Below are 18,630 nucleotides of genomic sequence, written 5' to 3' on the forward strand. Positions count from 1 at the left end.
TGCATCAGAAATCTGGCTCAGACTTTTGAAGTATGAATGATCACTCATGATCTTGTTCTGCATGTTGAGAATATGGGAATAATTTGTTTACTGGCAGAGTTGTTTCACTTGAACATAATTCTAGTCAGAGATGAGTTTGATCTGATTTCATATGTGACCTTAGCAACCTCCAGCAAGCAGAAACATTCTGTTCAGTAATGTCATAATATGAATGTCCATCTAAGCTGCTCCAAAGAGTTGAATTAGAATTTTCTATTAAAATAAAAGTAGTGATTTTCATCTGTGGAGGTTATCAGGGTCATACATATAATCACAAAAACAAATCACACGTAGCTTTACATAATATATTAGTTTTTGTTATTAAATATAATCCTTCCAGGATTGAAATAAAAATTATATGGAGAGGGTAACTGACCAACTGTCATCAAGAGCCCGCCACAGTTGTTATAATAGTATGCTCCAGTATTGTCTGCTTGAGTCAAGCCTAAGTTCCGATATTTTTCCTTTCTGTCTCCCCCTCTCAAAAGCAACGTAACTTTTCCATGCTTCCAGTCTGAAATGTGATGGATTTGTTGACTTCAAAGTGTCCAAAAATCAGTCTGATACTTTCTTCCCAAAATTTCTGAGGTGTAAATGAGATTCCCCAAAGTATTTTTATTCCTTTTTTCCCCAAGCTTCCCACACATTGCCTGCTAGTGAGCCAGATCTGGCCAGTAAGGTGGAGGCCTTCCCAGGCTAATAACTTTTGGTCACTCCTTCACCTAGAGCACATTAGACTGGCCAGCTAGGGGTCAGTTACTCTTTATCTCATTACCATCCCCTGAGTGCCCTCCTATTATTTCAGATTTAAAATCACCGGCAGAAGTTGAGTGCTTGTGCAGTGGTGGGAGCCAAACTCAAAGTTTGTATCTAATTTCCTGACTCTCATCTTAATTTTTTTTAGACTTTTTTTTGGTGGGGGGAAGCCTGGGAGGAAAGTGGGAGAATGTTCTAAAAACATAAGTCATTTAATTTCCAGAGTAAATATATGTAGCTAACATGCAATATACCAGTGCATATAGATCTGCATGAGTTGAGCATATAAGGGAAGATTATGCCTCCTAAAAAGTAGTGAGATCCTAGGAGCAAAAACATTACCCACGTAGCAGTGTCTGGAATTACTAAAATTCTACTTTGAAAATGCTGACTAGGAATCCTCAAATCTACAGCTCCATTTTCTCCTTACATCTCCTTTTCTGTCTGCTCTTCTAGGCAGAGGGAGACTGAAGAAAGGAGTAGAAAAGTAGGCAGAATCTGATTATGTGAGCAGAGACAAAAAATATTATTCCCATTGGTTGCTAATCTGCTTAATTAGCATATGGGGAAGAGCTAATGGATCTCCAGGCATGACAAAGCTGGACCCAGAAAATAGTTTAGAACATAAGAACGGCCAGACCGGGTCAGACCAAAAGCCCATCTACCCCAGTATCCTGTCTTCCGACAGTGGCCAATGCCGGGTGCTTCAGAGGGAATGAACAGAACAGGTAATCAGCAAGTGATCCATCCCCTGTCACCCATTCCCAACTTCTGGCAAACAGAGGCTAAGGACACAAAGATCCAAAATTAAAACAGGAAGTGGTAACATATGTAAACAACATTACCTTTTGTCACCACATGAAACTGATGACAGACTGATTTGCTGTCAAACTTTATGGGTCAAAAGTTTTGTCCTCTGAAACTTCATCTAATAGTTTTTATGGCAAATACACTTGGCTTCAGTCACAGCTGGCAACAAGTACACAATACCGTCCCTGATGTACAATGTGCTGATGTCTTCTCAGCACTAGCCTGGTGTGTAGGCTGTGCCATGTTGTGACTGCCCGTTGAACAGATGAGCACCAGGGCTATAGAGGAGGCTTCTAGCAACACCTTTCATGCCAGCCAGGATTTAGTCCTTTCATACATAAGGACTCGTGTTTAATTGTGACCTCTCCAGCTATCCAATGGGCTACACTCTGGGAGTTGATTAATTCTGAAAACAAAACTTGCATGTAATGTTATGCTAGCAGTTGGACTCTTATTGTGTCATGTCCATTAGCTTCTCAGAAAAATCATAATAGGAAAAAAGTTAAGGTTCCTAGGTAAGTACACTGTACTCATGACCAGGAACACCGGAAGATTGATATATCCCCTATTAGATCTTGTACTGCAATGTACACTTTCTGACTGTATTGTGACTTAATTGCCCATAACATGAGACCTTGGAAATGAGTCACTCTCAACCCAAACTGAATGTATGGTAGGAATAAAACACAAATTAAATTTTATGAATGGAGATGGCTCGGCATCAAAGCCTTTAGTCCGAGGTTATCAATTTGTCACATTTTAAAGTTAAATCTGTAGGCTAGCACAATCAATGTTGCACTGAAAACTACTAGCATACTTCTACAAGGTTTTGCTTGCCTGTATGAGATACAAAAGAATAACTCAAATAAGTAATGAAATTCTTTATTAAAATTAATGGAGATGATAATGACCTGCATTTCTGAAATAGCATTTGTGATTAGAAATAGATTTAACAGGGAGCATGGGTTACAGCACATGCGATGGCTTGCAATCTTTTCTCTGCTGCCTTCGCTGTCACCGGATGACTGGACGATAGCTAATATAATGCTGATTTTTTAAAAAAGTCTCCAGAGGTGATCTTGGCAATTTCAGGCAATTTATGGGCCAGTGAGCCTAACTTCAGTACCAGGCAAATTAGTTGAAACTTATGACGTTCCCCTGGTGTTATCTGGGTCGGTGATCTGCTAGATCACTCCAATCCCCGACTCTGGGAGCCAGCCTTACCCTGCTCCGCTGTGAGACCCCCCACTCCTGGGCTGTTCACGCACAGCCTCTAGCATGTAAGCTGCTCCCAGCTACGCGAGTGAGCACTTTAGGCCAGCCACTGCTTGGACTGTGCAACCGAATGACACTGGCCAATATCTCCGGTCCCAGACACAACCCTAGGAACCTCTGTCTTGCAGTGTCCAGTTATGCCTGCTGGACGCTGCAAGCTTATATGAGTTTATCAATTTACAAAGAAATTGATATGTACCAGGCTTGTTATCCCAAGGGGAGTCTCTGACACACTTCAAACCAAACACACTGCTTCAGGTAGAATAAAACAAACAAATTTATTAACTCAATAGATAGATTTTAAGCAATTATAAATCAAAGCTATAAATCAAATCAGATTTGGTCAAATGGAATAAAAGCAAAACACATTCTAAGCTGCTCTTAACACTTTCAGTGCCCTTACCAACTTAGATGCTTCTCACCACAGGCTGGCTGGCTGCCCTTCAGTCAGGCTCTCCCCTTTAATCCACACTTCAGTCGCTTGGTGGTGGTGTTTGTTGATGGAGGTGGAAGAGAGAGAGCATGTCAAACATCTCTCCCTTTTATCCTGTTCTTTCTTCTCTTTCGGCTTTGGCTCCCCTTTCAGAGTCAGGTGAGCATTACCTCATCGCAGTCCCAAACTGACTAAGGGAAGGTGGGTGACTCACTCGAGAGTACAACAGATCCTTTGTTGCTGCCTAGGCCAGTGTCCTTTTTTCCTGTGAGGCTGGTCTGGGTTTGTCCAACACATGCCCTGATGAGGTGTGAACTGCCCCTCTGCTCCTGGAGAATTTTACCTGGTTTTAGGCCATGAGGACACATATTCAGCCTCATGACTATATACAAATAATTACAACCTATAACATTACTATAACAACAATGCTCAGTGTATCATGAGTCTTCTGAAGACACCCGACATGACAAACTTTGCATGGGATACCACATAATCATAAGGATGAACCTGGGGATGCAGGATGTTCCTCTGAGGTACAGAGTGTCACAAAACTATAGTAAAGAACAGTTATCAGACACATAGGTGGACACAATATGTTGGAGAAGAATTAGAATGGCTTTTGTAAAGGGAAATCATGCCTCACAAATCTATTAGAATTCTTTGAGGGGGTCAACAAACATGTGGACAAAGGTGATCCAATGGATATAGTGTACTTGGACTTTCAGAAAGCCTTTGACAAGGTCCCTCACCAAAGGCTCTTAAGCAATGTAAGGGATCATAGGAGGGAAGCTCCTCTCCTGGATCAGTAACTGGTTAAAAGATAGGAAACAAAGGGTAGGAATAAATGGTCAGTTTTCAGAAAAGAGAGAGGTAAATAGTGGGGTCCCCCAGGGGCCTGTACTGGGACCAGTGCTGTTCAACATAATCATAAGTGATCTGGAAAGAGGGGTAAACTGAGGTCGCAAAATTTGCAGATGTTACAAAATTACTCAAGATAGTTAAGTCCAAAGCAGGTTGGGAAGAGTTACAAAGGGATCTCACAAAACTGGGTGACTGGATGACAAAATGGCAGATGAAATTCAGTGTTGATAAATGCAAAGTAATGTACATTTGAAAACATAATCCCAACTCTACATATAAAATTATGGAACCTAAATTAGCTGTTACCACTCAAGAAAAAGATCTTGGAGTCATTGTGGATAGTTCTCTGAAAACTTCTGCTCAATTTGTATTGGATCAGCGTTCACATCATGTCCCCCATCAGTACCTGGCTAACCCTTGGGAAGCTAATGATCCAGTTTAGCAGACCAAATTCAATTAATCCTGGCCACCTGCCAGCCATCATCCCTGATGTGGTGCCAGACCCCTGGCTTTCTACTCATCGGCCCGGCTTTCAGAGTCCTCCAACTCAACATCGAGGATTTGGATGCTGATAAAGCTGCTGTCGAGTGGGTTGGCAAGCATTGCAAATGCTAGAAGACAAATGTGCAGTCTCAGTCAAAAAGGCTAATAGAATGTTAGGAACCATTCGGAAAGGGATTGATGACAATACAGACAATATCATAGTACCATTGTACAAATCCCTGGTATGCCCACTTCTTGAATACTGCGTGCAGTTCTGGTTGCCCCATCTCAAAAAAGATCTATTAGATTTGGAAAAAGTACAGAGAAGGGCAACAAAAATGATTATGCAACAACTTCCATATGAGGAGAGATTAAAAAAGACTGGGACTGTTCATCCTGGAAAAGAGATGATTGAAGGGGATCTGATAGACATCTTATAAAATCATGAATGTTGTGAAAAAAGTGAATAAAGAAGGTTGTTTATCCCTTCAGATAACACATGAACCAGGGTCACTCAATGGAATGAATAGGCAGCAGGTTTATAACAAACCAAGGAAATACTTCACGCAACACACAGTCCACCTATGGAACTTGTTGCCAGGGGATGTTGTGAGAGCAAAAATTATAACTGGGTTAAAAAAAGAATTAGATAAATTCATGGTGGATATTTCCATCAAAAGATGGTCAGGGGTACAACTCACGCTCTGGATGTTGCTAAATCTCTGACTGCCAGAAGCTGGGACTGGATAACTGCCCTGTTCTCTCCATTCCCTCTGAACCATCTGGCTCCAGCCACTGTCAGACAGGATCCTGGATTTGATGGGCCATTGGTTGACCCAGTATGGCCATTATGCTCATGAAGAATGATTTAGAATGGGACCCACAAAGTGCTGACTTTAAATAGTCAAGGAAATCCTAACCATGTCAGTAATAGCCACTATATCCATTGGTCTGGTTGTCTTCTCAATAGTGCTTGTAAATTCTGTCTTATAGCTGTGGCTTTCTAGGGTAGTTCACTGCGCTCTTTGGCCACAGATAGCATAGAATGTCAAAACCAGGGGCTGGACTGTTGGATCTGTCATGAGATAGGCATTGGCTATGTTTGAAGCTTGTTTTTACCACTTAGTATGCCATCTGCAAATGATATTGAGAATATCCTCTATTCTTTAGAGGAATTGTCCAAATGAGTTGTCTTGAGCTAAGATTGTAGATCTGTGGATTAGACACATCTTCAAATGAGTAGATGTGGCATGTCTTGAACCTTGAGCAGATTGTGCAAGGTGATTTGTCCCCTGATGCAGAAGGAGCAACGTTGGAGAGGACCGGAAGCAGGCCAGGTTGATTGGTCTCATGGCACCAGTTATTATAATCATAATGGGAGTTTTGTGAGGGAGTTCTCTAGGTGAAGGAGGAGAGACTACATGATCCTTGGGGTGAGTTTGTTTGTTAGTTGTATGCTTGCTAAATCTGGGGTACCTTTGTGGATTGGGACCTAAATCAATTGCTGACAGAGCCAGGAGTCATTGTGGCAGTGAAGATGAACTTGAGGGTTCCTGCCTCCCTGTCCTATGTTTAGAATGCTAGACCTGGAATTAGAATTCAAGAAAATAGCTGAATGTTTTCTAATGATTGAATTCCATTCCTCTCTTCTGGATCCAGGGCTCTTCAGACAAGAGAAACTTGAGGGGGGCGGGGAGGGGAGTGTGTGTGTCTGTCTGTAAATGTTTAGGGGGGAGAAATGGGAGCATTTAGGAGGAAATAAACAGAAAGATGGAAACAAGAATTTGGTGATATGAAGGGATGGGAAGAGATGAAAAACATGGATAATAGAGCAGATATCTAAAGGAAAAAGATGGGGGGGGGCTAACTATGTACATGGAAAAGGGAATATTAAAGATGAAAAGGATGGAGCTTCTTGGTAAACTGAGAAAATATAAAAAAACCCCAAACTAAGACTAGTTGGGTGGAAAAGCTTTACTTTCTAGCATTCTCAAAGTGTCACGCTTCAGAGGCAGGCGACGTCATAGCTTAAATATTGAAGGACAGATACCTAGTACCTGGAATTTCCAGTTCGGTTCAGGACGAGAAGCAGCTTTTTCCTTTGATGCTATACATTTACTTGGATTCCTCTAGATTATATTACTCCCACATGCATGAGATTATATCCAGATGGAGCTGGTGTAGCTGAGCTTTTAGGGGTGGGGGGACTGTCTTTGTTTTTTTTTTTGTTTTTTTAGGGCTCCTAGCACTATGATGATATGAATAATAATAAGTGGCAGACTGGATATGATGCTTCAGCGTCTTTCTGGCCTCTCTGGCCCCAACGAAGGTACAAATTGTAGAGCAATAATTATTGCTAATCTTCTTTTAATCTATATTCACAGAATATAAAGGTAGAATAATTCTCTTACGTATGTCCAAGAAATGTCCAAGGAAGGAGGACTTTTATTTAGGGCTAGATTCTGCTACACTTGGTCATGTTTCATAGATTTTAAGATGAAAAGGGACCACTAGGATAATCTCATCTGATCTTTTGTACAACACAGGCCACACCAAGTGATTCCTGTATTTAGTCCAACAACTTGTGGTTGAGCTAGAGCATATCTTCTAGAAAGATCTTTTATGCCATCTTCATGGAAAGATTCCAATTTATGGAGAATCTACCATACTCCTTGGTGAGTTGTCCTAGCCACTAATTATCCTCTCTGTTAAAAATTTGTATTTTATTTTCAGTTTAAACTCTAATCAAGCCAATGCTGGCAAATAAATAAATAAAATGGCTCAAGTACATTGGCAGTTCTTCTTACAGGAACGTAATGACAAGACTAGGAAGCAATGTGCACAAAAAGCAATACTGTATTTATGATTCAAATAATTGAACAAGAGAATTGTTTGTCTAATGCCTGGTACAATCAGGCCCCAGTCTTGGTTGGGGTCACAAATACAATATAAATAACAATAATTGAAGATAGTGGATAAAACTCATACGGTCGACCGTGCCTCAGGGAAACTTTAGTGAAATGCATAAATAGAAGTATTACAGTCCATTTTCCTAGTATGTAGAGCTATGAGACCATTTAGGTTACTGTAAGAATGACATAAGCAGACAGACTTCTGATTACGTCAGTCAGTCAGCTATTGGTAGTTAACAGTCAGGGACACAAGCCCATGTCCTGGGTTCTCCTAAACCTCTGACTTCCATAAGATGGGACTGGACAACAGGGGATGGATCACCTGATAAATTGTCCTCTTCTGTTCAATCTCTCCAAAGCATTTGGCACTGACTGATGGCAGAAGAGAGGATCCTATGCTAGCTGGACCACTGGTCTGACCCAGTATGGCCATTCTTATGTTCTTAACATCATCTTATGCTCCATCAGCAGGTGACAACATAGGTAACACACAGTACTTCAGTCACCTCAGATACTATAGACATTGAGAAGATCTGGCAGACAGGTAGTAGGTTAGTATAGAGGTGCTGGGATCCGACTTTTGCAGAAAGTTTAGAGAAAATCTGTATTCCTGAGCAGTAAAAATGAGATTAGGGAAGGACTCTATTACCCATTTTTGAAGAATAGATGCTTATAAAATGGGATTTGAACTAATGGAGAAAATATAAGAATATGGGGCCAAAAAGTAAGATGTGGGAAAGAAATTTGCTTGCACAACTTTCTACAGCCCTCACTCATGATGAATGAAGCTTGAATGGGAAATACTAACGCATGCACTGAAGTCCATGTGACTGCTTGTGAAGGGGTTACTCAGCATGAGAAGATTGCCAGATTTCATCCTCTGAGAAGGTTTAACATATGGAATACCTTACTGGGCACAATAGAAGTAGCGAGTTGAAAACCGTATCAGTAGGCAACTGTTTGGAAAATAATGAAGAGCAAAATCTGGAGGTTTTGTCTTAGGGTCACACTTTGGCCACTGCATGCGCAGGGGTGTGCGAGACCCTCCTTGTCCCCTGGTGCAGCTGCCCATCAACCTCCCACAATTGCAGTCCCCGAATAGCGTCTGACCCTGTGGACCATTGTGCCAACAAAGAAGCAAGGGGAAGAGGCTCTTGCTAAAGTCAATGGCAAATTTTACCTGAGAAAGAAATGGCTAAATACGTCCCAAATATTTTTAACTTCAAACTGGTAACTCAAACAGAAGGAATATGGGGTGAAATCCTAGCCCCAGTGAAGCCAATGGAAGTTTTGCCATTGTCTGTAATGAAGGCCCTAGATTACCACACAAAAAAAGGTATTTGGGGCATCTTCTTTAGTGTGTTCAGTAATTGGGAAACCACCAGCAAAATGTGTAAATGACACGTTACCGTGGAATAGGATTAAATAGGTTTTCTGGATTGTCAACTCATGTTCAGTTCATCTGCTTAATTTTGTAACTGTGAATAAAAAGCTAATTAAAATGAAAAGATTTTATTCCCTCTTAAAACTTTCTATTTTCTTCAGCTTCGATTGAAGTTTTATATTCCATCCCCACCGCAACCGAAGAGCTGACCGTTTTAATTAGTTTGGCTAGATACACAGACATTTTGATAAGGAAACCATGAAAAGGCTAAGCAATAACCTGAAATAAATAGATATTACAGTAAATGGAAAACCGTTTACACTAATGGATTTTATTATTAACCAAACCTCAGAAAGCAATTACTATTCCTATCTGAATGACTGAATCAGTGACACTCTTTTATGGGAGCTGTTGGCAGTCACTTTTCCTGAATTTAGGAAGAAATGAGAAATTAATAACTGTAAATTAGTTTCAATGTTTAAATAAATGAGCCTGCATGCATTAGTTTGGTGAGCAGGGTTTGTCTGTAACTGAGGCTACATCTACACTACAGGGGAGAGTCGATTTAAGATACGCAAATTCAGCTACGTGAATAGCGTAGCTGAATTCGACGTATCGCAGCCGACTTACCCCGCTGTGAGGACGGTGGCAAAATCGACCTCTGCGGCTTCCCGTCGACGGCGCTTACTCCCACCTCCGCTGGTGGAGTAAGAGCGTCGATCCCTGGGAGGTCGATTTCTACCCGCCGATTCAGGCGGGTAGTGTAGACCCAGCCTGTCAGTAAATAACACACATTAACCCTAATGGCAAGTGGCAAAACCAATATTAGACACTTCTTGTAATCACCCCACTTCGCTGCAGCTTTTAGAAGCAGACGCACAATTTTCTCATTGAAGGACTTTGCATAAGCAACAGGGGTATTGGTATTGTTGAGAGAGAGAGTCATCAGCAATCATCCAGTCTGGCTCAACAATATGACCATGCAAAGAAAACACAAACAAATCTATGTGCTCTTTGGGCTAGAAGAAAGATTCACAGCCCTCTGCTGATCTCTAAGGCCTGGTCTACACTACGGGTTTAGGTCGACTTTAGCAGCGTTAAATCGAATTAAGCCTGGACACGTCCACACGACGAAGCCCTTTCTTTCGACTTAAAGGGTCCTTTAAACCGGTTTCTTTACACCACCTCCGACGAGGGGATTAGCGATAAAACCGGCCTTTGCGGGTCGGAATTGGGGTAGTGTGGACGGAATTCGACGTTATTGGCCTCCGGAAGCTATCTCACAGTGCTTCATTGTGACCGCTCTGGACAGCACTCTCAACTCAGATGCACTGACCAGGTAGACAGGAAAAGACCCGCTAATGTTTGAATTTCATTTCCTGTTTGCTCAGCGTGGAGAGCACAGGTGACCACGCAGAGCTCATCAGCACAGGTAACCGTGATGGAGTCCCAGGATCGCAAAAGAGCTCCAGCACGGACCAAACGGGAGGTACGGGATCTACTTGCCATATGGGGAGATGAATCAGTGCTAGCTGAACTCCGTAGCAGTAAAAGAAATGGCAAAGTATTAGAAAAGATCTCCAAGGCCATGAAGGACCGAGGCCATAACAGGGACACACAGCAGTGCCGCATGAAAATTAAGGAGCTACGGCAAGCTTACCACAAACCAGAGAAGCAAACGGAAGGTCCGGGGCAGAGCCGCAAACTTGCCGCTTCTACACGGAGCTGCATGTGATCCTAGGGGGTGCAGCCACCACTACCCCAACTGTGTGCTATGACTCTCTCACTGGAGAAACACACAGGGAAGACGGTTCGGGGAACGAGGAAGATGAGGATGGAGGTACTGTAGGTAGCTCACAGCAGCAAGGAAGCGGAGAAACCGGTTTCCCCAACAGCCAGGATATGTTTGTGACCCTGGACCTGGAACCAGTAACCCCCGAACTCACCCAAGACCCTCAGGGCACACAGGAGACCTCTGGTGAGTGTACCTTTGTAAATATTTGTAAACATTACACATGGTTTAAAAGCAAGCGTGTTTAATGATTAATTTGCCCTGGCAATCGCGGCCAGAACATCTACTGGAAAAGTCTGTTAACGTGTATGGGGATGGAGCGGAAATCCTCCAGGGACATCTCCAGAAAGCTCTCCTTTATGTACTCCCAAAGCGTTTGCAAAAGGTTTCTGGGGAGGGCTGCCTTATCCCGTCCGCCATGGTAGGACACTTTACCACGCCAGGCCAGTAGCACGTAGTCTGGAATCATTGCATAACAAAGCTTGGCAGCGTATGGTCCCGGTGTTTGCTGGCATGCAGACAATATCCATTCCTTATCTCTCTTTGTTATCCTCAGGAGAGTGATATCATTCACGGTCACCTGGTTGAAATGGGGTGATTTTATTAAGGGGACATTCAGAGGCGCCCGTTCCTGCTCTTCTGAACAGAAATGTTCCCCGCTGTTAACCACGTGGTGGAGGGGAGGGGTGAAGTGATCATCCCAGAGAATCGTGTGTGTGTGTGTGTGTGTGGGGGGGGTTTACTTGTGTTTGTGCCGCATGTTAACCGGGAAACCGCAGCCCCTCCTTTTACATTGAAAACCCATTTTAAATGGACAACCCAATTCATCCTTGATATGGGAAATGTGCTGCTGTTTGCAACCTTTCCCGCATGTTAAGAAGGTTAAAAAAGCCAAAACACTGTGGCCTACCATGGCTGCCTGCAAGCCGAAATATGCGACCTTGTAATGAAAGAGTGTACCCATTGTTCTCTAAAATGTGTCTTTTTTAACCACCTCTCCCTTCTCCTCCACCAGCTGCAAATGTTTCTCCTTCGCAGAGGCTAGTGAACATTAGAAAGAGAAAACGTAGGACGAGGGACGATATGTTCACGGAGCTGCAGATGTCCTCCCACGCTGATAGAGCACAGCAGAATGCGTGGAGGCAGTCAATGTCGGACATGAGAAAAGCACAATATGAACGAGAGGAGAGGTGGCGGGCTGAATGGCGGGATGAAAAGAGCAAGTGGCGGGCTGAAGACGATAGGTGGCGTCAGCTTGCAGACAGACGGCAAGAGTCAATGCTCCGTCTGCTGGAGCATCAAACTGATATGCTCCAGCGTATGGTTGAGCTGCAGGAAAGGCAGCAGGAGCAGAGACCGCCGCTACAGCCCCCGTGTAACCAACAGCCCTCCTCCCCAAGTTCCATAGCCTCCTCACCAAGACGCCCAAGAACACTGTGGGGGGGCCTCCGTCCACCCAGTCACTCCACCCCAGATGATCGCCCAAGCATCAGAAGGCTGGCCTTCAATAAGAGTTAAAGTTTTAAAATGCAGTGTGTCCTTTTCCATCCCTCCTCCCCCACCCATCCCAGGCTACCTTGGCAATTATCCCCCTACTTCTGTGAGGAACTAATAAAGAATGCATGAATGTGAAAAAACAATGACTTTATTGCCTCTGCAAGCGGTGCTCGAATTGGGGAGGGGAGGGTGGGGTGGGGTGGTTGGTTTACAGGGAAGTAGAGTGAACCGGGTCGGGGGGGGGGGTTGGAGGGTTCATCAAGGAGAAACAAACAGAAGTTTCACACAGTAGCCTGGCCAGTCACAAAACTCGTTTTCAAAGCTTCTCTGATGCGCACCGCGCCCTGCTGTGCTCCTCTAACCGCCCTGGTGTCTGGCTGCGCGTAATCAGCGACCAGGCGAGTTGCCTCAACCTCCCACCCCGCCATAAAGGTCTCCCCCTTACTCTCACAGATATTGTGGAGCGCACAGCAAGCAGCAATAACAATGGGGATATTCTTTTCGCTGAGGTCTGAGCGAGTCAGTAAGCTGCGCCAGCGCGCTTTTAAACGTCCAAATGCACATTCCACCACCATTCGGCACTTGTTCAGCCTGTAGTTGAACAGGTCCTGACTCCTGTCCAGGCTGCCTGTGTACGGCTTCATGAGCCATGGCATTAAGGGGTAGGCTGGGTCCCCAAGGATCACGATAGGCATTTCAACATCCCCAACGGTTACTTTCTGGTCCGGGAAGAAAGTCCCTTCCTCCAGCTTTCGAAACAGAGCAGAGTTCCTGAAGACGCGAGCATCATGTACCTTTCCCGGCCATCCCACGTTGATGTTGGTGAAACGTCCCTTGTGATCCACCAGGGCTTGCAGCAGCATTGAAAAGTACCCCTTGCGGTTTACGTAGTCGGTGGCTTGGTGCTCCGGTGACAAGATAGGGATATGGGTTCCGTCTATGGCCCCGCCACAGTTTGGGAATCCCATTTCAGCAAAACCATCCACTATTGCCTGCACGTTGCCCAGAGTCACTACCCTTGATATCACCAGGTCTTTCATTGCCCTGGCAAATTGGATCACAGCAGCCCCCACCGTAGATTTGCCCACTCCAAATTGATTCCCGACTGACTGGCGCTGTCTGGCGTTGCAAGCTTCCACAGGGCTATCGCCACTCGCTTCTCAACTGTGAGGGCTGCTCTCATCTTGGTATCCTGGCGTTTCAGGGCAGGGGAAAGCAAGTCACAAAGTTCCATGAAAGTGCCCTTATGCATGCGAAAGTTTCGCAGCCACTGGGAATCGTCCCATACCTGCAGCACGATGCGGTCCCACCAGTCTGTGCTTGTTTCCTGGGCCCAGAATCGGCGTTCCACGGCATGAACCTGCCCCAGTGACACCATGATTTCCACATTGCTGGGGCCTGTGCCTTGTGAGAGGTCTATGTCCATGTCAATTTCCTCATCACTCTCTTCGCCGCGCTGCAATCGCCTCCTCGGGTGGTCCGGATTTCGCCTTGGCATGTCCTGGCTCTGCATATACTCCAGGACAATGCGCATGGTGTTCATAGTGCTCATAATTGCCGCGGTGATCTGAGCGGGCTCCATGATCCCAGTGCTAGCTATGGCGCCTGGTCAGAAAAAAGGCGCGAAACTAGTATCTGATGGACCAGGAGAAAGAGGGAGGGTGGGAGGGAGGGAGGGCCGAGTTACGACATGGCGTACAGGTACAGGAACAGGGAATTAAAATCAAGAAAGGTGGCTGTGCATCAGGGAGAAACACAAACAACTGTCACACAGAATGGTCCCCCCAAAGATTAAACTGAAAACCCTGGGCTTAGCAGGCCATTGATTTCACGGAGGAAGGGGAAGCAAATGAATACAAAAACAAATCTATTTTTTACATCTTAAGCTGGCAGCCGACGGTGCAGCATGAGTGATAGCCTCTCCAGTATGATGATGACGGATACCAATCATAATATACCATCGTCTGCCAAAAGGCAAGGGGCTGCTGCTGTGTAGCAATGCAGCCCCACGTCTGCCAGCCCCACGTCCGCCAGCACCCAGCATCGCACTCGGCCTCTTCTGGGTGCTTAGCAGACAATACTGGGCAATTGGCAGAAAATAGTATACTACGACTGGTAGCCATCATCATCGAAACAGTAGCATGTCTGCCCAGGTGCCCATGATTGACAGCCACTGCAGTATGACGACGACGGATACCAGTCATAATATACCATCGCCTACCAAAGGGCAAGGGGCTGGTGCAATGCAGCCCTACGGCTGCCAGCCCCACGGCTATCACTCATGCTACACCGTCTACCGCCAAAAGGCAGTTAGCAGCTGCTGCTGTGTAGCAATGCAGTCCCACGTCTGCCGGCACCCAGAGGACATATGGTGACGGTGAGCTCAGCTGAGCTGAGCGGGCTCCATGCTTGCCGTGGTATGTTGTCCGCACAGGTAACCCAGGTAAAAAGGCGCGAATCTATTGTCTGCCGTTGCTGTGACGGGGGGGAGGGGCCTGACGACATGTACCCAGAACCGCCCGCGACACTGTTTTGCATCATCCGGGCATTGGGATCTCAACCCAGAATTCCAAGGGGCGGCGGAGACTGCGGGAACTGTGGGATAGCTGTGGGATAGCTACCCATAGTGCAATGCTCCGGAAGTCGACGCTAGCCTCGTACTGTGGACGCGGTCCGCCGACTAGAGCACCTAGAGCATTTTATGTGGGGACACACACAATCGGCTGTATACAACCGATTTCAATAAAACCGGCTTCTATAAATTCGAACTAATTTCGTAGTGTAGACATACCCTCAACCATTTTAGACATACCTTGCTGTTTGTATTTAGAACTAAATCTTCAGCCTGGCCTTACAGGTGCCTCCTTGTTTAGAAACGCAATTTTGGGTGGTAGTGTTTTGATTGCATAGATGTCTATATTCCTGACATTGCCTGAAAATCGGGCACTTAGGCCTTGTCTACACTACGAGAGTAGTTCGATTTTACTTAAATCGAATATTTTGAATCGATATTGCAAAGTCGAACGTGTGTGTCCACACTAAGCACAGTAATTCGACTTTGTGAGTCCACACTAACGGGGAAAGCGTCGACATTGGAAGCGGTGCACTGAGGGCAGCTATCCCACAGTTCCCGGAGTCCCCGCCGCCCATTGGAATTCTGGGTGGAGCCGCAAATGCCTTCTGGGTAAAAAAAAAAAGGGGCCAGGGTGCTTTTGGGTAACTGTCGTCATCCGTCCATCACTCCCGCCCTCCCTCCCTCCCTGAAAGCGCCGGCGGGAAATCATTTCGCGCACTTTTCAAGTCATTGACAGCGCGGACGCCACAGCACTGTGAGCATGGAGCCCGCTGCAACCATCGCTGCAGTTGTGGCCGCTCTCAACGCCTCGCAGCTTATCATACAGGTTGCCCTGAGGCAGATGCAGAAAAGTCAGGCGAGGAGGCTACGTCAACGCGGTGATGGGCTGAAGTCTGAGAGTAGCACAGACCTCTCAGAAAGCAGGGGACCCAGCGCCGAGGACATCACGGTGGCAATGGGTCATGTTGATGCCGTGGAACGGCGATTCTGGGCACGGGAAACAAGCACTGAGTGGTGGGACCGCATAGTGCTGCAGGTCTGGGATGAATCACAGTGGCTGCGAAACTTCCGCATGCGGAAGGGAACTTTCCTTGAACTTTGTGAGTTGCTGTCCCCTGCCCTGAAGCGCAATGACACCCGGATGCGACCAGCCCTGACTGTCCAGAAGCGAGTGGCCATAGCCCTCTGGAAGCTTGCAACGCCTGACTGCTACCGGTCAGTCGCGAGCCAGTTTGGGGTGGGCAAATCTACCGTGGGGGTTGTTGTGATGCAAGTAGCCAAGGCAATCGTTGATGTACTGCTGCCAAAGGTAGTGACCCTGGGAAACTTGGAGGCGATCATAGATGGCTTCGCAGCGATGGGATTCCCAAACTGCGGTGGGGCCATAGATGGAACTCACATCCCTATCCTGGCACCGGACCACCAGGCCAGCCAGTACATTAACAGAAAGGGCTACTTTTCCATGGTGCTGCAAGCACTGGTGGACCACAGGGGACGTTTTACCAACATCTACGTGGGATGGCCGGGCAAGGTTCATGACGCTCGTGTTTTCAGGAACTCTGGTCTGTTTAGACGGCTGCAGCAAGGTATTTACTTCCCGGACCACAAAATAACTGTTGGGGATGTGGAGATGCCTATAGTCATCCTCGGGGACCCAGCCTACCCGCTAATGCCCTGGCTCATGAAGCCCTATACAGGTGCCCTGGACACTGAAAAAGAACTCTTCAACTACCGGCTGAGCAAGTGCAGAATGGTGGTGGAGTGTGCTTTTGGCCGTCTCCAGGGGAGATGGAGAAGCTTGCTGACTCGCTGTGATCTCAGCGAAACCAATATCCCCATTGTTATATCAGCTTGCTGTGTGCTCCACAATCTCTGTGAGAGCAAGGGGGAGACCTTTATGGCGGGGTGGGAGGTTGAGGAAATTAGCCTGGCTGCTGATTACTCACAGCCAGACAGCCGGGCGATTAGAAGAGACCAGCGGGAAGCGCTGTGCATCCGGGAGGCTTTGAAAGCAAAGTTCCACAGTGAGCAGGGTAACCTGTGACTTTCTAATTTTGTGTACAGAGAAGCCTTCACCCCACTTCCAACACACGTTTCAAAATAAAAATAGTTCTACTTTGATAAAGCACACCGTTTTCTTTAATACTGTTTTCGCGGGAATTTTTAAAAACTGGGACGCAGAGTGTGGTGCGGAGCGGGTGTAGTGTAGTCGCGCGAATGCAGCTTCTAAACTCAAGGACTGACAGGCTCCGCTGCGGTGGGATGGTTCTTTCAACGGAGCCTGTCACCCCTCCTGATAGGGACTGTGTGTATGGGGGGGGGCTATGTGACTTTGTGGCAGGGGGGGGACGGTTACAGATCCCCTGCTGTGTGGCTCTGTGATCCTGCCTAAGGACCGCCGCTTAAGATCTCTAACTGCCCTCCCCTGCCACAAAGTCACAGAGCAACCCACCCCCCACCACATAACATGAAAAGAACCTCCCAGACTAACCAGGGTAAGTAGTCACTGCATCACTGCACTATGTATGTGCCCTGCTGCTGTGCCTGCCCCCGCCTATGTACCCTGCCAAAGGTGACTGTCCTGTCCAATTACCAACCCCCTTTCCCCCCCTCCTCCAAAAGAACATGATGGAAACAGTAGTTAACAGAAACATATTTTTTATTATCAACTACACATGGGACTGGGAAGTGAAACTTGGACGGGGGCTTGTGTCAGGCGGGAAGGAAAGAACTTGTCAAACTTTGGGGACTGAGAGCCTTCTGCTGCTCGAGCTCTCTGCAGGGGTGGAGTGAGAGTTAGCAGGGACTCTGCCGCCTCTCCTTGTGTGCACTTTGGGTGAAGGGAGTATGGGACTTGGTGGCGGGGGAGGGCGGTTAGAGATGGACTGCAGCGGGGCTCTGTCCTCCTGCCTCCGTTCCTGCAGAACATCCACAAGGCGCCGGAGCGTGTCCGTTTGCTCCCTCAGTAGTCCAAGCAGGGTTTGAGTCGCCTGCTGGTCTTCCTGACGCCACCTCTCCTCCCGATCCATGTTGGCTTGGTGCATTTGGGACAAGTTCTCCCGCCACTGGGTCTGCTGTGCTGCCTGGGCTCGGGAGCAGGCTATAAGCTCTGAGAACATGTCCTCCCGTGTCCTCTTCTTCTTATGCCTAATCCTCCCTAGCCTCTGGGAGTGTGATGACAGGCTAGGTTGTGAGACAGTCGCAGATGGGGCTGTGGGAATGGGAAAAAGGGAGTGAATTCCTCAGAAAGATAAATGTACTTGTGAACAAAGAACATAGTCTTTCTCTGTGAACAGGACCATGCACAGCACCTATCACATGCGCACTCAGCACAAGGTCGAATTCTCGGCCTTCGCATTCAGTGTCTGGGGTTTTGCAGAGCACTTTTGAGAACCCTGTCAGGACAACGGAATTGCTCTTGCACGCAGACATGGTAAGCCGTAGATTCGTGGCAGCTTAAAACTTTAATATTAGCAATGGCCTCATTTCACATTGAAATCAATGTCGGTCCCTGCTGCCAGCAATCCGGCAAGCAGGAAGTCTGCTCCTGTCCCACACCCTCGCGGCTGTCCCCGGGAACGATCCCTTTCGGCTGACCCTCTCCCGCCTCCACCGCGTGGCTGCAAACCAGCGGTTACAGTTCTGTAAAGGAACGGTAAAGCAGTCCCAACACTAACATTCCCCTACCTCATTCAAAGCAGGTCATCATGAGCGACATCACCCTCATGAGGATCTCTGAGAGCGACAGACAGAGAATGCTCCGGGAAAGCCTTCAAAGACCAGGGCCGTATGCCGCCATGCTGTGCCAAGCAA

General features: G+C 46.6%; 1 long non-coding RNA gene across 1 annotated transcript in view; it reads left to right on the top strand.

The window, feature by feature from the left end:
* LOC117874086 overlaps positions 1-18,630 on the top strand; it is a 427,235-nt gene that overhangs the window by 111,216 nt on the left and 297,389 nt on the right. The gene's annotated exons all lie outside the window — the stretch shown is intronic.

This window comes from Trachemys scripta, chromosome 3 (assembly GCF_013100865.1).
Source record: "Trachemys scripta elegans isolate TJP31775 chromosome 3, CAS_Tse_1.0, whole genome shotgun sequence".
In the NCBI taxonomy this organism is placed as follows: Eukaryota; Metazoa; Chordata; order Testudines; family Emydidae; genus Trachemys; species Trachemys scripta.